The 25,782-nt window shown below is 37.3% G+C and overlaps 1 long non-coding RNA gene across 1 annotated transcript in view; it reads right to left on the bottom strand.

The window, feature by feature from the left end:
• Positions 1-25,782, bottom strand: part of LOC117980340 (uncharacterized) — a 389,144-nt gene that overhangs the window by 115,951 nt on the left and 247,411 nt on the right. The window contains exon 3 of the long non-coding RNA XR_010112212.1: positions 11,623-11,695. This is a non-coding gene — a long non-coding RNA (uncharacterized LOC117980340). The remainder of the gene's footprint in view (positions 1-11,622; positions 11,696-25,782) is intronic.

The raw sequence follows: 25,782 nt of genomic DNA, 5'->3' as shown, positions 1-25,782 counted from the left end.
GTAGAGATGGGGTTTCACCGTGTTAGCCAGGATGGTCTCGATCTCCCGACCTTGTGATCTGCCCACCTTGGCCTCCCAAAGTGCTGGGATTACAGGCGTGAGCCACCGCACCCAGCCGGAAATATTTCTTTAATCATTACTCTGACATGTCTCTAAGCCTACATTTATAGATATAGAAATTATTCTGATAACATCTCTACGTATTTGTATGCCATTTTCAAGTCATCCCATACATGTCTCCATATTTCCGTATCCACTTATCTGGAAGTATAAATTATTTTGTTAATATCTATAGCTGGTAAATATTCCTATGTCAGTTTCAGGTCTTAAATCTATTTTACAAATGAGACAATCCCATGAAAGCTTTTCTCAACTTATTGCATTTTGTCCATAAAGGTGGAACCTCCCAAGAAGAAGTCATTTGGGGACTGTTGACAAAGTGTGATTGTGCTCATTTTTTGACTTAAATCAAATCATTTCTGACACACTTCAAATCCTTAGGAGCCTATCTATAGCCAATTCAAACAAATAAACACTCAAGTAAGAAAAGTAGAATGAAGTCCTGCTGTCATATATTTTACTTAATAGTTGCTTTCCTGATGTATCCTAGAAGAGTGTTTGAAAGGACAGTATGTATTATTCTGTGATGTCAAAATGTCAATTCAAAATCCATCTGTTTTAGCAGAAAAATAATACTTTGTCATAAAGCTGAGCTAACAGCCAGTGTTCTACCTGGCACCCAGAGGAGACTGAGAAAATCCTCTATTGTCCTAGCACAATATTAGTTATTATTTATAAGGCCTTATGGAAAAAAAATAGTTGTCTGACATTCATATAGTTTTCTTAGGGGAAATATTCTGTTTTTCCAACAGTGTTTAAAGCATATTCAGGCAGCTAGAGGAATGGTTATTTACCTTGATATTGAATTATTTTTCTAAAGTTTGTCATTTTAGAGAAAAGATGCTAAATATTGATAAGGTTTAGTCATTTCCACAGCTTCCACACCAAGAAGCAACAGAAAACCAGGAATAAAATAAACATTTTCTCCCGCTGTGCAGCAAAATACATTTCATTCAAATCTAGTGTGAGCGCCCCCTCGAGGCTGCAGCGCATAGAATTTTGAGACTGGAAGCATATCAAAGGTAAGATTACCAAATTAGTACCAATTTAGTATAGTTACATAATCTTGTATAAGAGAATACAAGCTGAGACTCTCTTCTTTAGTAATATTTGTAGCTGTCTTTTTGGTCTTTCTCGCTTCATTTTGCAGGTATGGCAAACATCTTTTCAAAATATGTGGGTTTCTAACAAAACATTTGGAGGCTAATTGGTCATCTGGTGCCTATCCATCTTTCAAAAACCACAAAACTTAATGAGCTTAAAAATTGCAAAAGGTCTAGCCTTAACATTTTATCTGAGATGTGATAAAAGTGCGACTGATGATTTTTTTTCTTTATTTCTTCTAAAATAAATGGGATACATGTGCAGAATGTGCAGATCTGTTACATAGTTATACATGTGACATGATGGTTTTCTGTACCTATTGACCTGTCCTCTAAGTTCCCTCGCCTGTCTCCCCACCCCACAACAGGCCCTGGTGTGTGATGTTGCCCTCTCTGTGTCCATATGTTTTCACTGTTCAACTCCCACTTATGAGTGAGAACATGCAATGTTTGGTTTTCTGTTCCTGTGTTAGTTTGGGGAGGATGATGGCTTTCAGCTTCTTCCATGTCCCTGCAAAAGACATGATCTCATTCCTTTTTATGGCTACACAGTATTCCATGGTGTATATGTACCACATTTTCTTTATCCAGTCTATCATTGATGGGTATTTGGGTTGGTTCCAAGTCTTTGCTATTGTGAATAGTGCTGCAATAAACATATGTGTGCATGTGTCTTTCTAGTAGAATGAGTTATATTCCTTTGGGTATATACCCAATAATGGGATTTCTGAGTCTAATGGTATTTCTGGTTCTAGATCCTTGAGGAACCGCCATGCTGTCTTCCACAATGGTTGAACTCATTTACATTCCCACCAACAGTGCAAAAGCATTCCTATTTCTCCACAGCTTCACCTGCACCTATTGTTTACTGACTTTTTAATAATTGCCCTTCTGACTGGCATGAGATGATTCTTTTAAAAGCAGTTTTCACAAAGAAAAATAAACATAATATATACAAAAAAGGGCTAGAGAAGTAGAGAGTAATGATTTCTTAAACTCGACAATATTCCTGAATTTATTTTGAGTATCTCTGAGCGTTGGAGAAAATTTCTTCCCAGCCTCACACCAATTATAATAAAATACCTTTTTGATTACAGGTAAGGATCTCTGGAAATATTCATCTTATCAAACCCCACACCTTCGTGTGTAAAATGAGAGTGTTAGATCGTATCAATCTTCCATTCCCTTGCTCTCTCCCTCCCCAAGTATTAATGAGCATGTCAGGCTTGTGCTATGCACTGGAGCTATGTATTACATCACTGAATACAGCAGACCTGGTATCTGGACCACTGAAGACCTACAGCCTATGAAGGAAGGCTGACATTATCCACACACATATTTCAATTTCAATTGTGATAGGTAGTATAAAGAAGCAGTGCAGGGTGACACACACGCATTTAACAAGGAAACGTGACCTAGTTTGTGGTTGGAAGAGAAAGTCTTCCAGGCAGAGAGAACAATATCTGAAAAGGCCCTGAGGTGAGACAGAGCCGGTCAAGTCTGAGACATCAAGAACATGTGGGTGAAACAGAGAGCCACAGGGCAAGATCAGGCAGCAGAGCTGGCAAAGAGTCAGACCCAGGGGGTCTCTGAGACCACATTAAGGATTTTGGGGACTTATTCTGAGAAAAAGGAAAAGTATCTAAAGATTGTAAGAAGGAGAGTGGTATGAATCAATTATCCCTGAGGTTGATTCCTACTCTAAAATTCTATATAAATCTATTTTTCTCTTATTATTTAAAAAATTGAAGTAAGCAGAGCTAGCATGATTTTGCTATAGAGATGATAAATTGACATAGAACTCAGGTTAATAAATTGCAACTTTAGGCCAGGCGCGGTGGCTCACGCCTGTAATCCCAGCACTTTGGGAGGCCGAGGCGGGTGGATCACGAGGTCAGGAGATCGAGACCATCCTGGATAACATGGTGAAACCCTGTCTCTACTAAAAATCCAAAAATTTAGCCGGGTGTGGTGGCGGGCACCTGTAGTCCCAGCTACTGGGGAGGCTGAGGCAGGAGAATGGCGTGAACCTGGAGGGCAGAGCTTGCAGTGAGCCGAGGCCGCGCCACTGCACTCCAGCCTGGGCGACAGTGTGAGACCCCGTCTCAAAAAAAAAAAAAAAAAATTAGCCAGGCGTGGTGGTGAGCGCCTCTAGTCCCAGCCACTTGGGAGGCTGAGGCAGGAGAATCGCTTGAACCAAAGAGGCGGAGGTTGCTGTGAGCCGAGATCTGTGCCACTGCCCTCCAGTCTAGTGACAGAGCGAGACTCCGTCTCAAAATAGATAAATAAATAAATAAATTGCAACTTTATTATTACACTGTTCAACTTAATTTAGCTTATTAGGCTCCATCCCTCAATTTCTAATGATGACAAGATAATTCAATCTTTACAACTCAAGGTAAACAGAGTCACTTCTTTAACCTTGATCTCTGTTTAGATCAACTCAGTCAATTCAGGTTGTTCCTTAGGATTCTTCCACAACTCCCATTCCCATCTGGTTTCCCTTTCCCTGTTTTATTGGACATCATCTGTGGTTTCAAGGGCTCTTTCTATTGCCAGGTACCTGACCCAAGGATTTTGACTTTCCGCATTGTGTGGAATTCATCTAGTCTCCTTTATAAAATGCTGACATTTTCTGCTGATGTCCTTCATCTTGCCATAACCCAGATCAAGTATGGATCGACCCCTTATCCTGATCCAGGCTTCTTTTTTGTACAATCCCCTTCCCCACACTTATGAGGACAGGGCTCTGAGTACTACCAGGCCTACTGTCAGAGCTGTTTCTCTCAGCTTTTGCTGTTCTGCTTCTAGATACGAGTCCTCCCAAAGAGATTTATAGTGTCACCAACCTACACATTCTGTGAGTCAAGACCAGCCCCTTCCACTTGCAGATTCCCCTAAACATATGTGTGTTTTTATTTACTCTCAAGCCCCACTCCCTACCCCACACTACCCAGACAATGATTCCAGGTAGCCTTTGAGTTCCAGTCTCATTCCCTCTGATCTTCCAACCACTGATCAAACCCGGCTTCATTTGAGTGGCACACTGCTTTCATGTCATTCACAGTCTTCCGTAGTCTGTGGCGTATTGTATAAACTCTGTGCTATGAATCCTCTAGGTTTTGCTCTTGATATTCAGAGCCCATAGTTTGGAATTCAAACAAAACAAAACAAAACTATTCCCTCTGAATATATTCCATCCCTTCCAACTCAGAAGAGCTTTGACTTTCAGACTATTGACTTTGCAATAGATTTATAAAAGTCTACCTGGGAGCTCAAAACCTAAGAATTGCACTCTTTATTCCCTTTAAATTATTTTCTGTGTTCCCTTCACTGGAGCAATATGCCTCGGCCTCTCAAACTAGTTCTATGGGTAGGAAGGTTCCAGGATACAAAGAAAAAAGAAATGTGAAAAGGATAAACTACATCTGATATTCTTTCAAAATTATAACAAAATACATAAAAAATAGGCACTAAGATAAGATAACAGATGGGAAGATTTGAGATTAGAAATATAGCCTCTTGTGCTAATTTGCAAAGGAATAGAAATAAACCATTTCAGCTTTTGTTTCCAGAATGAGGCTTCTCTTTTAATATGCTTACTCTTATAAATTTACAACAAAGATGCCACTTTTTATTGTAGGTCAGGAAATACAGAATTTTTACCTAGAACAATGAGTATCCTTGAATGTAGAATTTGCTCTCACAGGTTCATAGGAAGTAATTAGAATGACTTTCCTTATAGTTCTGGCACTCACAGAAGCCAGATTCCAATAACAATCAAGGCATGTCTTTCCTTAAATACAAGGTATTTTCATATAAAATAAACTTATGTCAATGTGTTGTCTAAGACTTTGCCACTCAAAATATAGTGCAGGAACTACAAGCAGTCACCAACTGAGAGCTTGTTGGAAATGTAAGTTTTCAAGTTTCTCCTCAGATCTAATAAATTCGCATCTACATTTTAACAGAATGGATCCCCAAGTGAAGTGTCTGCACAAACTTTGAGAAGCACTAGCCTAACATATTACTCTCTTTGGTTTCTCTTCTACAATAAACAAATGGGACATTTTATTAAAGATAAATGTAACCAATGCAGTAATTAAAAGCTTTTGTCTGAAAATAAAAGGTAATGTTAATGCCATTGTCACACCTTGCAATGCTGATATATGTAGTTACCTAACAAGGTACAGCACTTAGTCACTGATGACCCAAAAATACAGAATATGAGTGAGACTAAACTATTTGTTCTTAATCTATTATTTCCATGCTAACATAAATTATATCAAATGCAGTGGCAAGACAGGGTCTGACTTGGTGGAACTGAATTACTCATTAGCACTCACTGTATCTGCTAACTAAATTGACTGCTGAGGCCTGAAAATTTTGGTGTCTTTAAATATTTTCCTGAGAAATTTCCTCATGATTTCTCTTGTATCTTGTCTGTGTGTGTGCACACATGCATGGGTTTAAAGCTATGACAAAACTGAATAGTATAAATAAAAGAAAAGGCATTAAAGAAAGGGTTATTTTCAAGACTTTAAAAATGTTCATTGGAATAATTCATACACTGATTGAAGTTGTGTTGATGAATATTACTTATTTGAACGTAATCATATTGATGATTGTACCATCAAGCACCTGAAACCATCTGCGGCATGTCTTTTCAGAATTCACAATAAAATCTTACTGTGATCATTTCCCATTCCACTCCCTTATGCAACAATGCATGGCTATGTCTCCAGAGCCAAAGTGAAATTGAGAGTTCAGCAATCATTCTGTAATTTCCAGTGCCAGGTATGGTCTTGGCCCTAGTGGATGCCTATAAATGTTTATTGATAATGATGTCTTATAAAGCTGCCACTATTTGCTATGAATTACCCAGATTGCCTTTTGGAATTGTGCATGTTTTCTGAATAACTCTAAACTTCATTTTGATTCTTCAACCATGGCATGTCTGTCTATCTTGAATTCGTACTTCCAAACTGCTGTGGAATATCAAATTTTGAAGGCTTAATGTGCTATTCCGCTTTCAGTCATCTAATTCTATCTATGAAAATAATATAATACTGATGAATTGCAAAGACCAAACTTCAAAATTCATTCTAAAGTATTTCTCAGGCAGAGGAAGTGGCTTGTTCCAAGCCATCTATAATTTCTTAGCTCTTGCAGTTGATGGCACGTAATGGTGAGGCAGCTGGTTGGGTTGGAAATATAATAGAAGGCAATTCCACCACCATCACCATCCCTTTCATGAAACTTACTGATCTAGAAAGAATAACAATACCTGCTGCCTATTTATGGTTTAGTGCCTACGATATGGTTTATCATATACCATGATAGGTCCTTTTCATTTGCTACCTCAGTTAATCTTAAAAACACCTTATGAGGTAGGTGTTACTATCATCATTACTCATATTTTACAGATGAGGAAACTCACAACCAGGATTCAAAGCCAAGCTGTCCTGCTCCAAAGCCCACCTCTAAGTCTTTCATTACCATGAAAAACTAATATTGTTCCCTGACTGAAAATATCCCATCCAAACTTAAATAATACTGTTCAGATGAATATAATCAACCTTTATATGTCTAAAGTAGAAACCTACAAACATATATATCCTCAAAGAGACTTAAAAATTGAGCTGTTTCTGGGTCATAATTGCTATGCATAAAGTGACACACACCTGGTATGAAATATAAAATGTAAATGAAATAAGAATGACTATACCATTCCCACTGGATAATACCTAATCTCACAGACATCAATGCAAATGGCCAAATACACATGAAAGTAAGAATTTGTATTCTCTAAATCGGACATACATGTATTGTACATTCCAGTTTTAACCTACATATGCGGATGTCTACTGTTTAGACACACAAAGAATTATTCTTGCCTAAGAAAGTCTTTGAGACCCACTGAATTCAGAAGTCCACTTCAGGAATTTGTTCATTCCATGCGCATGGACATCATTATGGACTGAAAAGCTTGTTAACTATAATCAAGAAGGTCCTTTTGGAATTATCTTTCTTAGCCTACTTCCAAGGGAAATCATTTGTGGTTTTTTTCAGGGCAATGGTTATCAACCAAGTGCGGAGACTCATCTTCAAATATTCTGGACTAAATTTACTATAATAATGATAACTGCTCTTTCGGTATCCTGATCTTTTTAACTGCTGTACATCTTTTCATCTATTTCCATTTCCCTTAGGTAGAGTGCAGGCTAAGAAATCATCAGACCCATTTTTCAATACTATATATCATCAGAAACAATTTTGATAATCATATTATTAGTGTGCATAACCCCTACCTTCAGAACTCTGCTAAAAGAGTCACCTAAATGTCCTGCTCTTGTTCACATACTCTATTTATATCTGCAAATGTCAAAAATTCTAAATGAAGTCTATGAGCCTTGCTTGATAAAGCAAGATGGCTCTCTTTTGTAGCAAGCAAAAAATAGTTAATAATATCCTAGCACCTACTTAAAACTGATCTCTAAGATTCTTTAAAAAATGTTCTTTAGTTAATTCAGGTGATGCACATTTGTATCCTGGTTCAGGAATAGTTTTTTAATGTATGATTATTTGGTAGAGAATATTAGATTTATTACCTTTGCTAATGAACACTTAGATAAAAGTGGTATTCTCAAGGTAAGTATTCTCATGAGATGAACTCATATTACCATATATTAATTTTCATTTTAGTTCAGAATTATATAAAGAATGAACCTAGTGGCTTTTACATATAGAAAATGGGACCCCTCCAAAGTACACTCTGCCACAATTTCCAAGTGTCCCTGTCACTTTTATAATGTCACATATCAATAGAAACAGAATTCATCATCATGGAAGAAATTTCAGAGCTTTCGAGAAGTACTGGATGAAACTAAAAGACACAGTAATTAAACTTCAGTTCTTTCAAATATGTGTTAGTCCTGTTTCAGTGGGACTAGGGGAGCTGACTTTAAGAGTGGTCAGTGAATTGGTTGATCTTTCCCTTTTGTGTATATTCTATATCCAAGAGTCCTTTACTTACCTGCTCCTGTTTTCACAGCAGCATTTAACATAATCAAATCCAATAGAGAATGCAATTCTTTTGTAACTCCAAGGTGCAGACTAATCAACTCTGCATCTCCAATATTGAGACAATGCCACAACTTCTCAGTGCCAAACAGTACCTGCAGGACCATAGAACTCACATTCTCTGAAGGATATTTCCTTTTTCTGAGGAATCTTGGGCAGAGGGTTATATGAGGAAGCTAACATAGCCATTATTTTAAGGAAAAAAAGTTGACTTGATTATATAACTAACTAGAATTGAGCACGGGAATAATTAAGTGCTTTTATGAACTTAAAGAACTCTTGGTACCTTGACCATTATGTGCTATAAAAATGTATGCAAGGTATTTGGTGTTCTGGTAGACCTAGGAAATAACTTAGTACACAACATTTGCTACAATAGAGAAATGCACATGTACATAATTAATTAGCCTGTTTGTACTTAATAGTGTTTTTCTTCTGTGTATCTTTTTAAAAGTATCTCTTCAAATGGCTACTTTTGTAAAAGTAGCATTTAAAAAGTTGATCAAAATTAGCATTAAACATTTTAACTCTTTATTGTAATATACATACAGAAAAAATTCACAAAAGTATATAGCACAGCAAATTATCTATCACAAGGGAAAACCACCAATGTAAGAAATAAAATATCCAAGTCTCTCACTCCATGTTTCCTTTCAATAACTATCCCCTCCCTTCTTTCCAATGGTTTTGCAGTTTTTAAATATGTGCCCAAATTATTTGATAATCCTTTCTTCAAAAGGTGAAGCCTAATCCCCTCCCCACATGTGTACTGGACTTAATGACTTGCTTCTAACAAAGGGAATATGGCAGAAGCAGCTGTGTTTGACTTTAGGGACTAGATTGCAAGAAGCATTATGCGTCCTTCTAACATGGGCTCTTAGATCACTAACTCTGGAGGAAGCCAGCTCTCATGGCAGGAGAACTCAGGCCGTGGCCCTATGAAGTTGCCCACATGGAGCAGACTTGAGGCTCTCTGCCACAGCCAGAAAGGCACTATGGCCTCCTGCCAAAAGCCCTGTGAGTGAGCCATCCTGAGATGTATTCCCCCACCCCAGGGAAATCTTCAGACAACTAAAGCTCTAGCGGGCATTTAGACTGAACTTCATGACAGACTCTGAGCCATAACCACACAACTAAGCTGCCCCAAAGTTCTTGACTCACGCACACTGTAAGACGATAAATGTTTAGTGTTGTTTTAAGGCATTAAGTTTTGAAGCAATTTGTTTTTCAGCATTATAATGAATACAAAAGATGGCCACTTTCCTGACTGCTAACACTATGGTTTAGTTTATCATGTTTTTGAATCTTCTATTAATGAAATCATTATTATTTTTTCCTTTGAATTTAACTTATTTCACTCAATATTCTGTTTTTTAGATTTATTCATATATCATGTGAAGCTGTGGTTCATTTGTTTTCAATGTTGTATAATGTTCCAATGATGATAAGTGTACCAATATTATTTCTACTGATAACATTTTGTTAATTTTAAGCTTTTCACTATTATAAGTAATATTTCCATGAACAATCTTGTACATTTTTTGCTGCGTATGAAAGCATATTTTTATTGTATATACAACTAAGATTAGAATAATGGATCTCAGGATTTGCAGATGCTGAAATTTAGTTCTTAGTAACAAATATCTTTTTAAAATGGTTGGAAAAATTTACACTGCCATTAGTAGTATTTGAGAAATCCTATTGCTCTCTATCTTAGTAATTTATAACATCAGGAATACATATTTCATCACTTTTTCCAACTTAAAATTGATCCCATTAAGATATATGCAGATTCTAAGAAGATATAAGCAATACATATATCTGACAGAGAACTTATACCAGAGAATATAAAGAATTCCTACAAATAAATATAGAAATGTAAATGAAAAAACAAACCTCAATTTTTTTAAATGGGCAAAATATTGGGAGATACTTTTTTTTTTTTTTTTGAGATGGAGTCTCAGTCTCTCACCCAGGCTAGAGTGCAGTGATGCCATCTTGGCTCACTGCAACCTCCACCTCCTGGTTCAAGCAATTCCCGGCCTCTGCATCCCAACTAGCTGGGATTAAAGGTGACTTCCACCACACCCGACTAATTTTTGTATTTTTGGTAGAGGCGGGCTTTCACCATCTTGGCCAGGCTGGTCTTGAACTCCTGACCTCGTGATCCATCCACCTCAGCATTCTAAAGTGCTGGGATTACACGCGTGAGCCACAACGCCCGGCGGGAAGAGACATTTTTTAAAAGGGAATATCAAATAGCCAGAGAGAATATGAATAAATGATCAACATCAATAGTTAACAGGAAGGAAATGCAAATTAAAATTACAATCACACACTTACCATATTATATACACCCACCAGCTAGGCTAAAATTCAAAAGACTGATAAAACCAAGTTTTTACAAGAATATTAAACAAACGAAACTCTTACACATTGCTGGTGAGTGTAAGGTGGTAAAATTTTGTAAAACTGCTTATCAACTTATTTGATATTTAAATATACACTTACCCTAGGTATTCTACTTATAGATATTTACAGTAGAGAAATAAAAACGTATGTCCACTTTTTAATTGCAGCTTCATTTACAACTGCCTGGGCTGGGCACAGTGGCTCACACCTGTAATCCCAGCACTTTGGGAGGCCGAGGTGGGTGGATCACGAGGTCAAGAGATCGAGACCATCCTGGCCAATATGGTGAAACCCCGTCTCTACTAAAAATACAAAAATTAGCCGGGCGTGGTGGTGGGCACCTGTAATCCCAGCTACTCGGGAGGCTGAGGCAGGAGAATCACTTGAACCCGGGAGGCAGAGGATGCAGTGAGCCAAGATTGCACCACTGCACTGCAGCCTGGTGACAGAGTGAGACTCTGGCTCAAAAAAAAAAAAAAAAAAAAAAAAAAAGAAAAGAAAAAGAAAAAAAAAAGCCAAAAAAAACCCCAAAAACAATTGCCCAAAACTAGAAAAAAAAAAATCAAACATCTAGCACAAGACAATGGACAGATAAATTGTGATTTATTCATGCTGTGGAATACTACTCAACTATAAAAATAGCCAGTTTACACTGGGTAATGGGGACTTCAAGAGACAGTACAGACGTCCCCAGAAAATCCAACAAGGAGGTTCAGGACTCTTACCTTGTTCCAATCTGTCCAAATCTTTTGAGTTTCCTCTGACTCTGAGATACTGGCCCCTGTCTCCCTCTCCTGCCTCAGTTTCCTACACACACGCAACATTTCCCACAGGTGTCCTAGCTCCTGCCCTTCAAGATGCACACAATTCCCAAAACATGCCATATATCCTTGTATCTCCCTACCTTTCCTGATGCACTTCCGCTCCATGGAACACTGATTCCTTTCACTTCTCTCTGGATCTTGGTTCTTCAAGATCTACAGGGAAAACAGCCAATTTACTGATATGCATAACAACATGAACGATTCTTAACACATGTTGAGTGAAAAAAGCCAGACACAAAATGAGTATAATTTCACTTATGTAATATTAGAGAATAGACAAAATTAATCCATGGTAACTGTAGTCATTTTCTAGGTCTGCAAACACTACAGGTTGGATGGATTAAATAACAGAAATTTATTTTCTCACATTTCTGGAGGTTAGAAATTCAAGATCAAGGTGTCAGCAGGCTTTCTTTCTGAGGTCTCTTTCCTTGGCTTGCAGATGGCTGCTGGCTTTTTGCTATGTCCTCACATGGTCATTATTCCACCTATGTTAGCTGTGTCCTAATCTTCTCCTCTTCTAGTATTATATTTGAGCCCACCGCGTGACCTCATGTTATCTTAATTACTTTTTGAGGGATTCTATCTCCAAATACAGTCACATTCTGAGGTTCTAGGGATCACAAGTTCAATATATAAATTTGGTGGAGGTGAGGATTCAGTCCATAACAGGAACAGAAGTCAGAATAGTAGTTATCTCATTGCTGAGAGTGCGGACGGGAGGAAAGAGGCATTAGGGAACCTTTCACGGTGCAGGAAGTACTCCATATCATGATTTGAATGGTGAAAATATGTGTATACATATGGAAAAATTAATAGAATTTTACTTTTTTTTTTTGAGATGGAGTCTCACTCTGTCGCCCAGTGGAGTGCACTGGAGTACAGTGGCACAATCTCGGCTCACTGCAACCTCCACCTCCTGGGTTCCAGTGATTCCCCTGATTCAGCCTCCTGGGTAGCTGGGACTACAGGCATGCACCACCACACTGGGGTAATATTTGTATTTTTAGTGGAGATGGGGTTTCATCATGTTGGCCAGGTTGGCCTCAATCTCCTGACCTCGTGATCCACCCTCCTCGGCCTCCCAAAGTGCTAGGATTATAGGCGTGAGCTACTGCACCCCGCCTATTTTATTTTTTTTAGGCAGAGTCTCATTCTGTCACCCAGGCTGGAGTGCAGTGGTGTAATCATCTATCACTGCAACCTCTGCCTCTCAGGTCCAAGGGATTCTCCCACCTCAGCCTCCTGAATATTTGGGATTACAAGTGTGCATTACCAGACCTGGCTAATGTTTGTATTTTTAGTAGAGACAGGGTTTCACCATGTTAGCCAGGCTGGTCTTGAACTTCTGACACCAGACGGACCATCCTCCTCAGCCTTCCAAAGTGTTGGGATTACAGGAGTGAGCCACGATGCCCGGCCAATGGAATTGTATGTTTTTGTGTGTGTGTTTTGTTTTTTGTTTTTTTTGAGATGGAGTCTCACTCTCTCACCCAGACTGGAGGGCAGTGGCGCGATCTTGGCTCAATGCAACCTCTGCCTCCAAGGTTCTAGCAATTCTCCTGCCTCAACCTCCTGAGTAGCTGGGATTACAGGTGCCTGCCACCACGCCTGGTTAATTTTTGTATTATTAGTAGAGATGGGGTTTCACCATGTTGGTCAGGATGGTCTCAACCTCCTGACCTCGTGATCCACCCACCTTGCCCTCCCAAAGTGCTGGGATTACAGGCGTGAGCCACTGCGCCCAGCCAGAATTCTATGTTTTAGAATAGTGTATCACTTAACATAATGTAGGAATTACTCAACAAAACATAATTAAAGATACTTTCAGTATTGTGATGGATAGCATTTCTGAGATTATAGTTATGGTGTCTTGATATTCCATGTTCAATGAAACACTGATACCTCTTCATTAACTTTAACACTACCAGATGTTCATTCATAAAACAAATATTTATTGAGAATCTACTAGGTGCTATGAGTTGGGATGTAAATATAAAGGCAGCTTCCACAAGTCTTGCAATATTTAACTGGAAGAATTTGGAAGAACCTTACTTTCTTTTCCTCATCCAAATTCGCACTATTCTTACCTCTTGAAAGTGGGGGAAAGGCCTGAGGCGGTGGTTCACGCCTGTAATTCCAGCACTTTGGAAGGCTGAGGTGGGTGGACCACGAAGTCAGGAGATTGAGACCATCCCGGCCAACACGGTGAAACACCATCTTTACTAAAATACAAAAAATTAGCTGGGCTTGGTGGCGTGTGCCTGTAGTTCCAGCTACTTGGGAGGCTGAGGCAGGGGAATTGCTTGAACCTGGGAGGCAGAGGTTGCAGTGAGCTGAGATCCCACCACTGTATTCCAGCCTGGGCAACAAAGCAAGACTCCATCTCAAAAAAAAAAAAAAAAAAAAAAAAAGGCGGGGGTAAAATTTCATCGAAAACAAAACATCAGTTTCTTTTTTCTTTTAACAAATGTGTAATTATTTTAAAATATTAAATGTTTCTAAGGTAAGAAGAAAGGGAAATATGCTGTAAAACTTTTTTCCTAAATCATATATATTTTTAATGATATGATAATTTAATATCATCAGACTTAAAGGAGATAATGTTTTATGTTGAAAAAATGCTTTATAATCTATGTAATTAATAGTGTCCATGCAAGTTCTTATTCTAATGGTAAATTAAAGGACTCCACATCTGTATTTTGCCTGGAGTTGAATATTCTTTATTAAGTTCAAACAAATGGAGCCCAATAAGGTACTGGTAAATAATAACACAGCAGATAAGTAATTTATAATATGACCTTCTTAAAATTCTTCCCCACACATGTATTACTGTTTCAAAGGCAGGTGATGTGTCCCACAGACTCTTAGTTATGTGTAATATAACATATATTAAACATAATATGAATAGTTATGAAAAATAGGAAAAGGAAAACAGCTGATATAAAAATACATTAGCCCAGCCAGGCGAGGTGGCTCACGCCTGTAATCCCAGCATTTTGGGAGGCCGAGGCAGGCGGATCATGAGGTCAGGAGATCGAGACCATCCTGATTAACACGGTGAAACCCCGTCTCTTCTAAGGTACAAAAAAATTAGCCAGGCGTGGTGGCGGGCGCCTCTAGTCCCAGCTACTTGGGAGGCTGAGGCAGAAGAATGGCGTGAACCGGCAGGTGGAGCTTGCAGTGAGCCAAGATTGCGCCACTGCACACCAGTCTGGGAGACAGAGTGAGGCTTCATCTCAAAAAAAAAAAAAAGAAAAGAAAAGAAAAAGACAGGATTCAAGGATGACTCCAAAACATTTGAGCTTAGGAACTGGATGAATTTTTACTGAGATGGGAAAAAGTAGAGGGGGAAAATAGTAAACAGACGATGGAAATCAAGAGTTTGGCTACAGACATCCTAACTAGTAAAGGCCTATTAGATATCAAAGGAGTGGTATTAAGTAGAAAATGCGATGCATAAAAAAATGAAGCTTAACATGAATGTCCAAAACTGGAGATTATGTACATAGGAGTCATTATGTTTGATTAGATTCAAAGTCTCAGGACCAGAGGAGATTGCCCAGCAAGTGAGTCTAGTATTCAAATTCCTTTCAGTGAATCGCATCTCTTCCCTTCTACGCCATGCAGTCGGAAAGATATTGAACCCAAACTGAAATTCCTTGGCTTGAGCAAATCAGAAATCCCATCTGTTCAGCTAACCAATGAATTCAGAGATGGATCATGCTCTGACTTTGGCTACGAGAAAAGATAAAATTCAGAGAAAAAATTTTTTTGATTTTCTGTAAAAGCTACCAGAAAAGAAGTACTCTTTAGAAGAAAGCCTGTATTAAGAAAGTAAAAGAAACTAGCTACTCAGGATAGTCAGTGATCAACTATCAACTGAAGCCAGCGTATCTCTGAACTTTTAATATGAGAAAACCAATAAGCATCTTAACTCAAGCAGATGTTTTGGTTGGTTTTGTAAAGTTTTAAAAGCATCTGAGACCAGAAATAGAAAGGTAAAAAGGAAAGGAGAGAGACAGGAAGGGAGGGAGGAAAGAAGGGAGTTCTTCAGTCTGAGGAGTACAAAATAAAAATAAACCAGAGGAATTTATTTGTTCACTCCCTAAAGGGGCTGTTCCAGGTATTTCTTGCATAACCTACTAATGTCACCAGGTAGGAAGGAATCTTTAGAAATTTGACCCCCTCCAGTGGTTAAGATACCTACCAAAAAAGATCTTACACTTCTCCATTTTACACATTAAAATTGACACCAGTGAAATGAAAGTTGGTTGCTTGATCAATGTTGCATTATTTTACTGCTACCAGGTACCACATTGTCAGAACCCTAATAGCCCTGCTGTTGAAACTCACTTCCTCAAGTCACTTCGAAAAGAGTGATCAAGGCATTCTAAGGCTTCTGAGAATCCAGTTAGTCCATGTGAGGGAAAATTTGTTATTGTTGTGTTCTGAAATCTCAATGAATAAGACCATGGACTTTGTTGGGCTTCTTTATCAGGGTAATGTACTCAGCTGTTCTTTTCAGAAGATCAGTAATGATACCATTTAAAATATTTCTTCAATCCATTTTCAACTAAAGCATAGCAACAGGCATTTCCTAGTACCAGAATTTTAAAGAAATTCTCTGAACAAAAAGAAACCATTCCAATTAATGTGGCATTAATTCTGCTTTGAAGGAATGGGAAGAGGATTGTAGGGTTTATTTTTCCCTAGACTGTCTATGCTGTTCACCTGGACTTTGCCTTAGTGCTTGGCAAGTGCAGGGAGAATAATTGAGGATTATGTTTATCCTTTCTGTTGACATCTGGAAAAAACCCCAGGCAAAAGTCAGCAGCCATTAATTCAAGTAAGTATAGTTCCCTTGACAATGCAGTTGAACATCTTTCTTTTCCTAAGATGTAAAGTCTCCTTCTAATCCATCATGTTTTTACCTCATCTAAGCCTTGCCACATAACTTACATGTTGGAAAGTTGTTCAAATAATATTGTAAGTACTTCCTTAATTTCTAATAAAAGTGTAGTTATTAAAAATAATATTTTTCAACAGCTCAATGTGGGGTAGCTTCACACATATCAGAAACACCTGCTAGCTACCTCTACAAATGCCTTACTTTCTAACATTGTATATTTTAAATATTCCTATGTATTACTCATTAAATATTCCTAATTGGTATTTGTTATTCAAATGAACTTCAAAGCTCTAGATCTTCCCGTTCTTAAAGAGCAGGTAGTCTGGTATACATGAAATTCAAATCAAATTCAAATATTTTTATTTTTTGTTTGTTAGTTTCGGCAAGCAATGTTCATTTGTATTTGTGACTAGCAACTTCTGGCTCCCGCCTCCTAAAAAGGCAAAATGGTCTGACCACCAAGACTGTCAGAAACAACTTTGAAGTGCTTTTGACAAATTTCTTATATCTCAGCTGCCTGCTGTGTGAAAGAGCAGAGTATTCAAAGCATACCAAAAAAAATAAAAAAAAGAGAGAGAGAGAATTTTAAAAGATGTAAAATAATTACCACAGCAGCAACTTAATTGCATTTGGTTAGTCACATTTTACTAGAGCTATTCAAACAGTATTTTAAGTCATAATTCCTTTGTCCTAAGACTTTACATTTTAGTCATTTTTAATAAGTATGTCATGTTTTGATCTTTTTCCTTCTTAAAAAAAATTTGGTCCAATGTACATTGCTTACATTGTATGGATATTGCTGAGAAAGTTTGTTATTTGTCTTCACTGTAATGTTTTAAGGTACAGCAAGTGGCGGCACACACTCAACACGCTAGTGAAGTCTCTGACAGCATAATTAAACATGTCTTTCCCAAGATTTCTTGAGAAACCTCAGATTGGTAAGCCCTAGTCCCACGGAAAAATATTTCCTACTGCACTATCAATAAATCCCGCATCATAATTGAGGAACCCATCTGCAGTTCTCTAGGAACACTGCGTTTGCTGCTGCTTAGTGCAAATATTCATTCATCACGTATTATGTGTGTGTGATTTATTTTGATCGATTCCTAATTACTGAATTTTTTAAAGGCATCTTGAAATACCCCTAAATACATACACAGGCAGGTGACTTAACCTCTTTTCTCATTTTTTTCTTCATTGTTGCTTTTGTCTTAGCTGGATGTCCTTCTATTTTAAAGTAGATTTTTTTTTTTTTTTGAGACAGAGTTTTGCTCTGTTGCCCAGGCTGGAGTGCAATGCAGTGACCTCAGCTCACTGCAACCTCAAAGTAGGTGTTTTGTTCAAAGATGTCAATACCCAGGAGTCTATCCCATCATGCCAGAAGTCATTTTCCATAAACAGAGAATAAAATGCCTTGAAGGGTAAAAAGAAAGAAAGAAGAAAGAAAGAATAAGAGAAAGCAAGCAAGCAAGCAAGCAAGCAAGCAAGCAAGAGCACCGTTTTATAATCATGGTTTGACACTGATTCTGTTGAATTTATAAAATTGCTGAACTTTGGGCACGGTGACTGATGTCTGTAATCCCAGCATTTTGGGAGGCCAAGGCGGGTGGATCACCTGAGGTCAGGAGTTTGAGACCAGCCTGGCCAGCATGGTGAAACCCCGTCTCTACTAAGAATACGAAAATTAGCTGGGCATGGTGGTGTGTGCCTGTATTCCCAGCTACACGGGAGGCTGAGGAAGGAGAATCGCTTGACCCCAGGAGGCAGAGGTTGTAGTGAGCTGAGATCACGCCACTCTCCAGCCTGGGCGACAGAATGAGACTCAGTCTCAAAAAAAAAAAAAAAAAAAAAAAAAAATTGCTGAACATTATTGTTAGGAGTCCTCTGATAACCCAAAGGGATCTTCATTAACCTGAATGATCAGACAGACAAAAAAAAGTAATAGACAATGTAATTTAGCTCTTTGCCACGTTTTTCTTGTCATTGCTGAAGGCACCACATTCTGACATAGTGTAAAAGAAAAAAAAATGGAATGTGAATTTCAAGTGAAGAAAACTAAAACACTGTGGTATTAAAGATTCACTTACGGTGTTTACATCAACAAAACTAAGTGCTCTGGGTTAGTTTGAAAGGAAATTCATATTGGGGTGTGGTATTTGATTTTAGGCTAATAACTGCACATTGGAACAATGAAAGACATTTTCTTCCTATGAAAAATTGTACCTGAAAGACTGATACTGAAGTACTACAGAGAATTTAGCAAATTGGCTTGAGTTATTTTTGTTATATTCCTTCAAAATTTTGATATTATAGCTTATGCTGTATTTAAAATAGTGTAATACCTATTTTTAAAACAAAATGACACATCTTTGTTTTCTCTATCCCATGAACATTATTTTTCTAGAGGATTTGAGCCACACAGCTATAGATTAATATTTAGATTTGACAGATTTAGAGTATGTGGTGTTTAATTTCTAGAGGGATGTGCCATGTGATGAATAGGACTGGGAACCTTAAATATGTTCCCAAATCCAACTTGGATGTTGACAAGGCCTGGATTAAGAAATGTGTCTTCCTTTAGAGTTTTCCTCTTTCTCAGGTAAAAAATCATAATAGCTCTCCAGTTTAGAGGTGACTTTAATGCTTTTATTTATTATTTGTTTATTTATTTATTTATTTTTGAGACGGGGTCTTGCTGTGTCTCCCAGGCTGTAGTGCAGTGGGGCAATCACAGCTCACTGCAGTCTTGAACTCCTGGGCTCAAGCAATCCTCCTGCCTCTACCTCCTGAAGAGCTGGGACTACAAGTGTGGCACCACACCTGGATAATGCCTTTAAATTTTTAGAGTGAGTAAATGCTTTTAAGGAAAAATATATCATATGCACACACACATACATACACATAAAATGTGACAAAGAGGTGAATCTATACCTAGGGCTATACATAAAACCAGATGCTGTAGCATGTTTAAAAATTGAACTCTGAAATCATACTGCTTAAGTTCAAATCACATTTCTAAGCATTACTTTATGGTGACCTTACACAAGTTACCTAACTTTTCTTCAACCTCATTTCCTTATATGAAAAAATTTCCATGTCCCATATAAGTTGTTTTGAAGGTGAAAAATGTTAACATATGTGAAAGCACTTAAAACAGTGCCCAGCTTATAGTCAACACTACATGCAAATTTTAGCTATGATTGTCATTGTACTAATAATGCACATGGAGCAACTTAGTTACCCCACTAGAATATAAACTTAAGCTATCAGACAATCTAGATAAAAAATATCAATAAAAAATAAAAGCAATAAGATTGTATGCTTGTCTTCACCCAACGAAATTACTATTACAACTTTAATGTATTACTTCTGCTATACTTATATCTTCTATAAATGTTGGAAAATTTATCAAATTCTATCACTTCATTTTTTCTTTACTGTTTTTCTTCCAACAAACTACCCTTCCCCCTAAAAAAGAAAATAAAATGAATTGCTAGGAAGCTTAATCATCGTTATCTAAATGATTTCTATGTCTGAGTAGGGTTGATAAAATAAGACCAATGTGGCTGGGCACAGTGGCTCACACCTGTAATCCCAGCACTTTGGGAGGCTGAGGCAGCTGGATCACGAGGTCAAGAGATCAAGACTATCCTGGCCAACATGGTGAAACTCCATCTCTACTAAAAAAATACAAAAATTAGCTGGGCGTGGTGGTGCACACGTGTAGTCCCAGCTACTTGGGAGGCTGAGGCAGGAGAATCTCTTGAACCCAGGAGGTGGAGGTGAGCCGAGATAGCGCCACTGCACTACAGCCTGGCAACAGAGTGAGACTCTGTCACACACACAAAAAAAGACCAATGTCATTAAGCCATCTCCTGCTTAGAACTACATGCTCAGTTCAACAAAATTAGAACTACAGGAGCTAGAGTTAATTCATCTGCTTTATTTTTGAAGAAGTATTATTAAATGTATACAAAGTCTTATGGAGAAGGAGCCTTGTTGGGAGTGTAAACCTGAGCTATATGATTTGGAGGATAAATATAAATGTAAATTCTGATATTCAAGTAGAAACATGGGTATCAGGATGTGATTTACCCTTAGATATTATGTTACTAAACAAGTATCAACTTTTAAAGCTAAAAACCCAAACCCATAAAAAGCATAAACATTTCCAATTTTTCCTGCAGCAGAGTATCTTTCAGAGTTTTGCTTTATATATTAGTCATAGTGGTATACATATATTTACTGGTTTATTAGGACATCTCTGGTCAGGTCTTCCTAGTATGCTTATACTGGGAATTTTATATTATTATTATTACTTGCAACCAATCCCTACATCTGCAAGCATGGAGCCGTAAGACCAATATCTTTTCCTGAACAAGTTAAAAAATACAAAACTTGTTTCAGGGCTTGGCAACTATCTTGGCATTTAGCTTTAAATTCAAATGTGATTTTTATGTTAACATATATATTGGAATTGAAATGTTCAGTATTTAGTTGATTTTAAAAGTCAGAAATTTACTAACCCATTTACTACTTATCCAATTATATAAAACATGCCTTTTTTTTTTTTTTTTTTTTAATTCTGAGTCTCTCTCTGTCGCCCAGGCTGGAGTGCAGTGGCACGATCTCGGCTCACTGCAAGCTCCGCCTCCCGGGTTCACGCCATCCTCCTGCCTCAGCCTCCTGAGTAGCTGGGACTACAGGCACATGCCACCACGCCCAGCTAATTTTTTTTGTATTTTTAGTAGAAAAGGGGTTTCAGCGTGTTAGCCAGGATGGTCTCGATCTCCCGACCTCGTGATCTGCACGCCTTGGCCTCCCGAAGTGCTGAGATTACAGATGTGAGCCACCGCGCCCGGCCTGAAGTTTTAGTTCAATATCTTTCTGAGATTTGAAATAAAAATATATTATTTACCAAAATAATCTCAAATATGTTACTATTTTAGAAAATATCTCATTATAAGTACCTGTTAAAGTTGTAATTTTTTAGGCAACAAAATTCATTCAAATAAGACTCAAAGTTTTAATATTATCATAGAAAAGAGAGACTATTTCCAAAATCTTGGACAAAGAACAATTCCCTCTATCAAAGAACATTATCTTCATCTATTTTACTCTACTAAACAGCTTGGTGGAAAGAGATGAGAGTGAAGAGCGGCCATAAATAAGAAAGAGATACTCTTTCAGCCAGCTAGTAAGTTAAAATCGTGTATTTATTTGAGCACCAAAGTGAAGCCATATTGCCCTGCTATCTGACCTAACTTTGAATATATACATAGAACATGTATTTTAACTAATAGAAAATCCAGATGGGTCAGCAGTTAGAAGGCTGGGCAAACACTCAAAAGGTAGCAGGGACCTAGTTGTCAAAATCAAGTTGATAAGTAAAATTCTAGTAATTTGAAGGTAAAAGGAGAAGGGAGAAGGGAGACTGCCAAGAATCCAGCCCTTCATGGGCACTGCATGAGGTCCAAGACAGAAATGCAGGTATGTAGGAAAATAAAATTCAGATAAGGACTGGGAAAATATCTTCCAAGATGATTTAATGGTAAGTCTCAAAAATTAGACCTCTTTAAATATCTGCTACCCAAGGTAAGGAATAGACTGTAGATAGCAACGAAGCTACAGCTATGGGTGAAGGTCAAATGGCGCCAATTTGAGAAGACAAACTTCAATGTCTTTTGACATCCTGGAATGGAAAGCTTGCTTGGCAGAATACTACTCAATGGAAAGAATACTAGCAGCATCTAGTGGCTGGCCTCTGTAAGTGCCCCTGGACCTAGGTCCTAAGGTAGAAAAAGTGAGATTGTAAACATGGTGAGCTATTGATAGACTTTAATGGATTTCTTATTTCTAGGAGAATGACAGTAGAAGTAAGGGCAATTGTCTAGACTACCACTTTCAAAGTATCATGGGAAACATAAAGAAGCATAAGGTATTCAAATAGTTTAATAGAACTCTGTTCCTGCTATAATTTACTCTGTTAGACCAAATCAGCAAAGTATGGCTGAGCATACTTACCTTTTCATATTTTTTATCAATCTACATATAGCATTAAAGTAATAAATAATTAATTTAGAAAGAGTAACCTATGACATAATTCCTGTGCTCAAACTACATATGGTTATAGAGCCTGCTTGGATTCTACTTCTAGATCTACAACTGGTATTTTTCACTTCCTTATTGCTGAAGTAGTCTCCATATTGTAATATTACATGGAAGAAGGATTTTCTTACTGTTTGGTATTTACCGTTTTAAATCATTTACCCTTAGTGATCAATATATGATTTTGATCAAAATCAAATGGTGATCAACATGATTTATTCTAAATGTTCTGAGAATCATTAAGACAAATTATTTGGTAGAAGTATTCTATTGAAGAAACAACTCTATGACAATTTTGCCAAATATCTGGGCATGATAGGGCATCAGTGTAGTTTTTCAAAGGAATGCACATTTAACAAAATATCAAAAGGATCTTAAGTGGATGGAAGAATCTTCTACAAAAGGAGTATTAGATAGCCGAAAAAAAATCAGTTAATTAAGCTCCCCTTTAAAGATAGAAAAGAAATAGAAATTACCTGAATTTTGATTTACTTGGCTGTTTTTAAAATATTAACAAGTCAGTTAAATCTCACCTCTAACTGCTATATTAGAATTTAGCTTTGATAAATAAGGATCATTCTTTTTCTGAATGCAGCAGAGTTGCAAGTTTCTTGTTAAAGCCTTTTAGAAGGCAGTTTTTTTTTTTTTAATTCACAGCTCACTTCTCTTCTTTTCTTAATTAGTAGCTTGAATGTGATTTTCCCTTTTTAAAATTGAGCAGGCTGTGTTGCTAAATGGTGTTTTTGACATTCCTGCACTGGGGACAGATTCAAAACAGAGGCAGAAGACAATAGAGATTGACTACATACTTCATGGACCCAAATCGAGGCAAATGCTGGTAATTACAGGAATTCGGCAACACTGTGTTTGCTGGCATCTGTACTTGGAAAAACAATGAAATAATCATGGACAAATATGATGTGAAATGTGTTTATGGAGCAGCATGTTTTATTAACACTGAGCACTGCGGAGAGATAAGCACCACTTGCTAATTTTAAAATTTCTATGAACTGTGGCAATTAAGCCTAATAATTATTTAAAGACTATAATAAAGATGAGACCATTTTGTACTGCATTTAGAGAAAAGAAAAAGTGCTCAAGTTCAGTTTGTATGATACATCACCTATGCAATTTTTCCTACCTGTTATGATTTGAAATTGGAAACATTTCCTGACACATTCCTCTGAAATTTAAGGATTTATCAGTTCTCATTTTGCTGCTTTGTTAATTTTTTCTTGTTTTTGTTGTTGTTGTAACTATTTATTGGGAGTCTTTTGTACCTAGATGTTAATTTTATAGAGTGTTTCCAAACATTCTGGGGTCATCAGAAAACAATAGGTCTAACTGAATAAAGTATTAAATATATTAACTTTTTCTTTCAGAATAGCAATTTTTCCACTTACAGATTATAATAAATAACAACAGGAAAGGCAGTGATTTTTCTGAGTCCTTTAGTGGCAAACTATTTCCAAAGTTTCAAAGAGACTTGTTAGAGCCCTGGGCAGAGTACAACACTGTCTTTCACTGTGTTAGCCCAGTGATAACAAAAACAGACTGGACATCAAAGCAACCAGAACGAACGCTGCAGGATTTAAAACACAAACAGACAAGAAATTGAATTACCGATCATTAATATTTATTTTAAAGAAAAGTTTAATATATTTCGCTTAATTTCCTGTGGAGAAAACAAAACATTTTATTCTCTGTTTTTGCCCCTCCATATTCTTATGCTATCCTTTGCAATTCGTTGTCATTTCTTGAGTTATTTTAAAAGATAAACTCGCATATTTTACTTTGCAGCATAATAAAATTAACGAATAGCTATGTTCTGAGTATAAACAAGGGAATGCCAAGGTTCATTCATCTTTCTTCTTCCCTCACAAAATAAGTTTATTATGGCATTTATACTGAAAGAAAATCATTTCTTTGGCACAGAAAAGGGATGCTGCCAATAATTACTTCTGAATCAGATTTCTGTCAATAGAAATGGAATATGATTGCCCCACCACCACCCCTATAACAGCAACAACAACAACAAAACTAGATGAGTTGATTAGCAACCCTGTGTCTATTGATTACATTCTTCTTGAACTGTCAGCAAGATCATTCCAAAATGTTGGTATGTATTCCCTAGTTGCAAAAGCAAATTCTGTAAAAAGGAATATGGAAAAACGGATTGTGTCAGTAGCGTATTTTCAATGCCTCTCTTTTTTATTTGCACTCACATAGTTGAAGAGGAACAGAGCTGGCTTTGGGCAGAAAGATGAAGTAGGAAATTTAAACCCAGCTTTTTTCTGTGGTCTCTAATCTTCCTGAGTTGTGAATTTATCCCACTTCCAAACCTCCAATCCCTTACTGCCCCCACCCTCAACACAAATACTTCAAACTCTCCTCTTTGTTTTAAAGTTAAAGGCTTAGAGCAATTTTTTACTCCCAACACAAATGATTCTAAGTCAAAAACTGATTTTTCCTGCGACGTGCATTTTAATTCAAATTTCTGTTTGTGGAATATAAAAATCATGTCCGGTTAGAGACAGGGAAAGGTGAAGTTATTGTTCAAAGACAAAAAGGTAAAGCTCAAAGTGGGAATAGGTTAGATTTCTGGGATGAAGTTCAGGCAGGTCTTTTTGTTTTGCCAAAAAAAATTTTACCAGCCACCTCTCAGACTGATTCTGAAGGCAAGCTTGATTCAGTTGTATCAGAGAAATGGGAAAAAAAAAAAAAAAAAAAAAAAGTGTGCAGTACATGTGGGAAACCCACACACTTAATCTCTTGTTGTCACAAATTCAATGGGGCTCGTCCCATTAGAAAAGAAAAAAAAGAATAAAAGAAGGAGGAAGGAAGAAAGCAAAGAAGAAAGAAAGGCAGGGGGAAATTACTCCTCACCAGGAGCTATGAGGCTATGAAAGAAACATGAAGCATAATATGTTTCTTCCAACTCTAATAGACCCTAATTCCTGGGTCTTACTCAGAAATTAGTTCTGAAGTCTGTTAACATGCAGAAAATCATGTAGAATCCACATTACATTGGATAATATGTCATAAAATTATTATGTCAATAATTTTGCTCAATTACATATGTTTTCAGTAAATTCAACACTAACCCTTCGTGGTCGTTTTTTCCCCTACAGTTTTCAAGTCAAGTTACTGTCTCTTAGTTGAGTACTGATGAAGTTTAAGAGTTATGTTGTATGGAAAATATTTGCTTTGATCCTTCTCA

This window comes from Pan paniscus, chromosome 4 (assembly GCF_029289425.2).
Source record: "Pan paniscus chromosome 4, NHGRI_mPanPan1-v2.0_pri, whole genome shotgun sequence".
Classification (NCBI taxonomy): Eukaryota; Metazoa; Chordata; class Mammalia; order Primates; family Hominidae; genus Pan; species Pan paniscus.
This window is presented reverse-complemented; position numbering and strand designations above follow the sequence as displayed.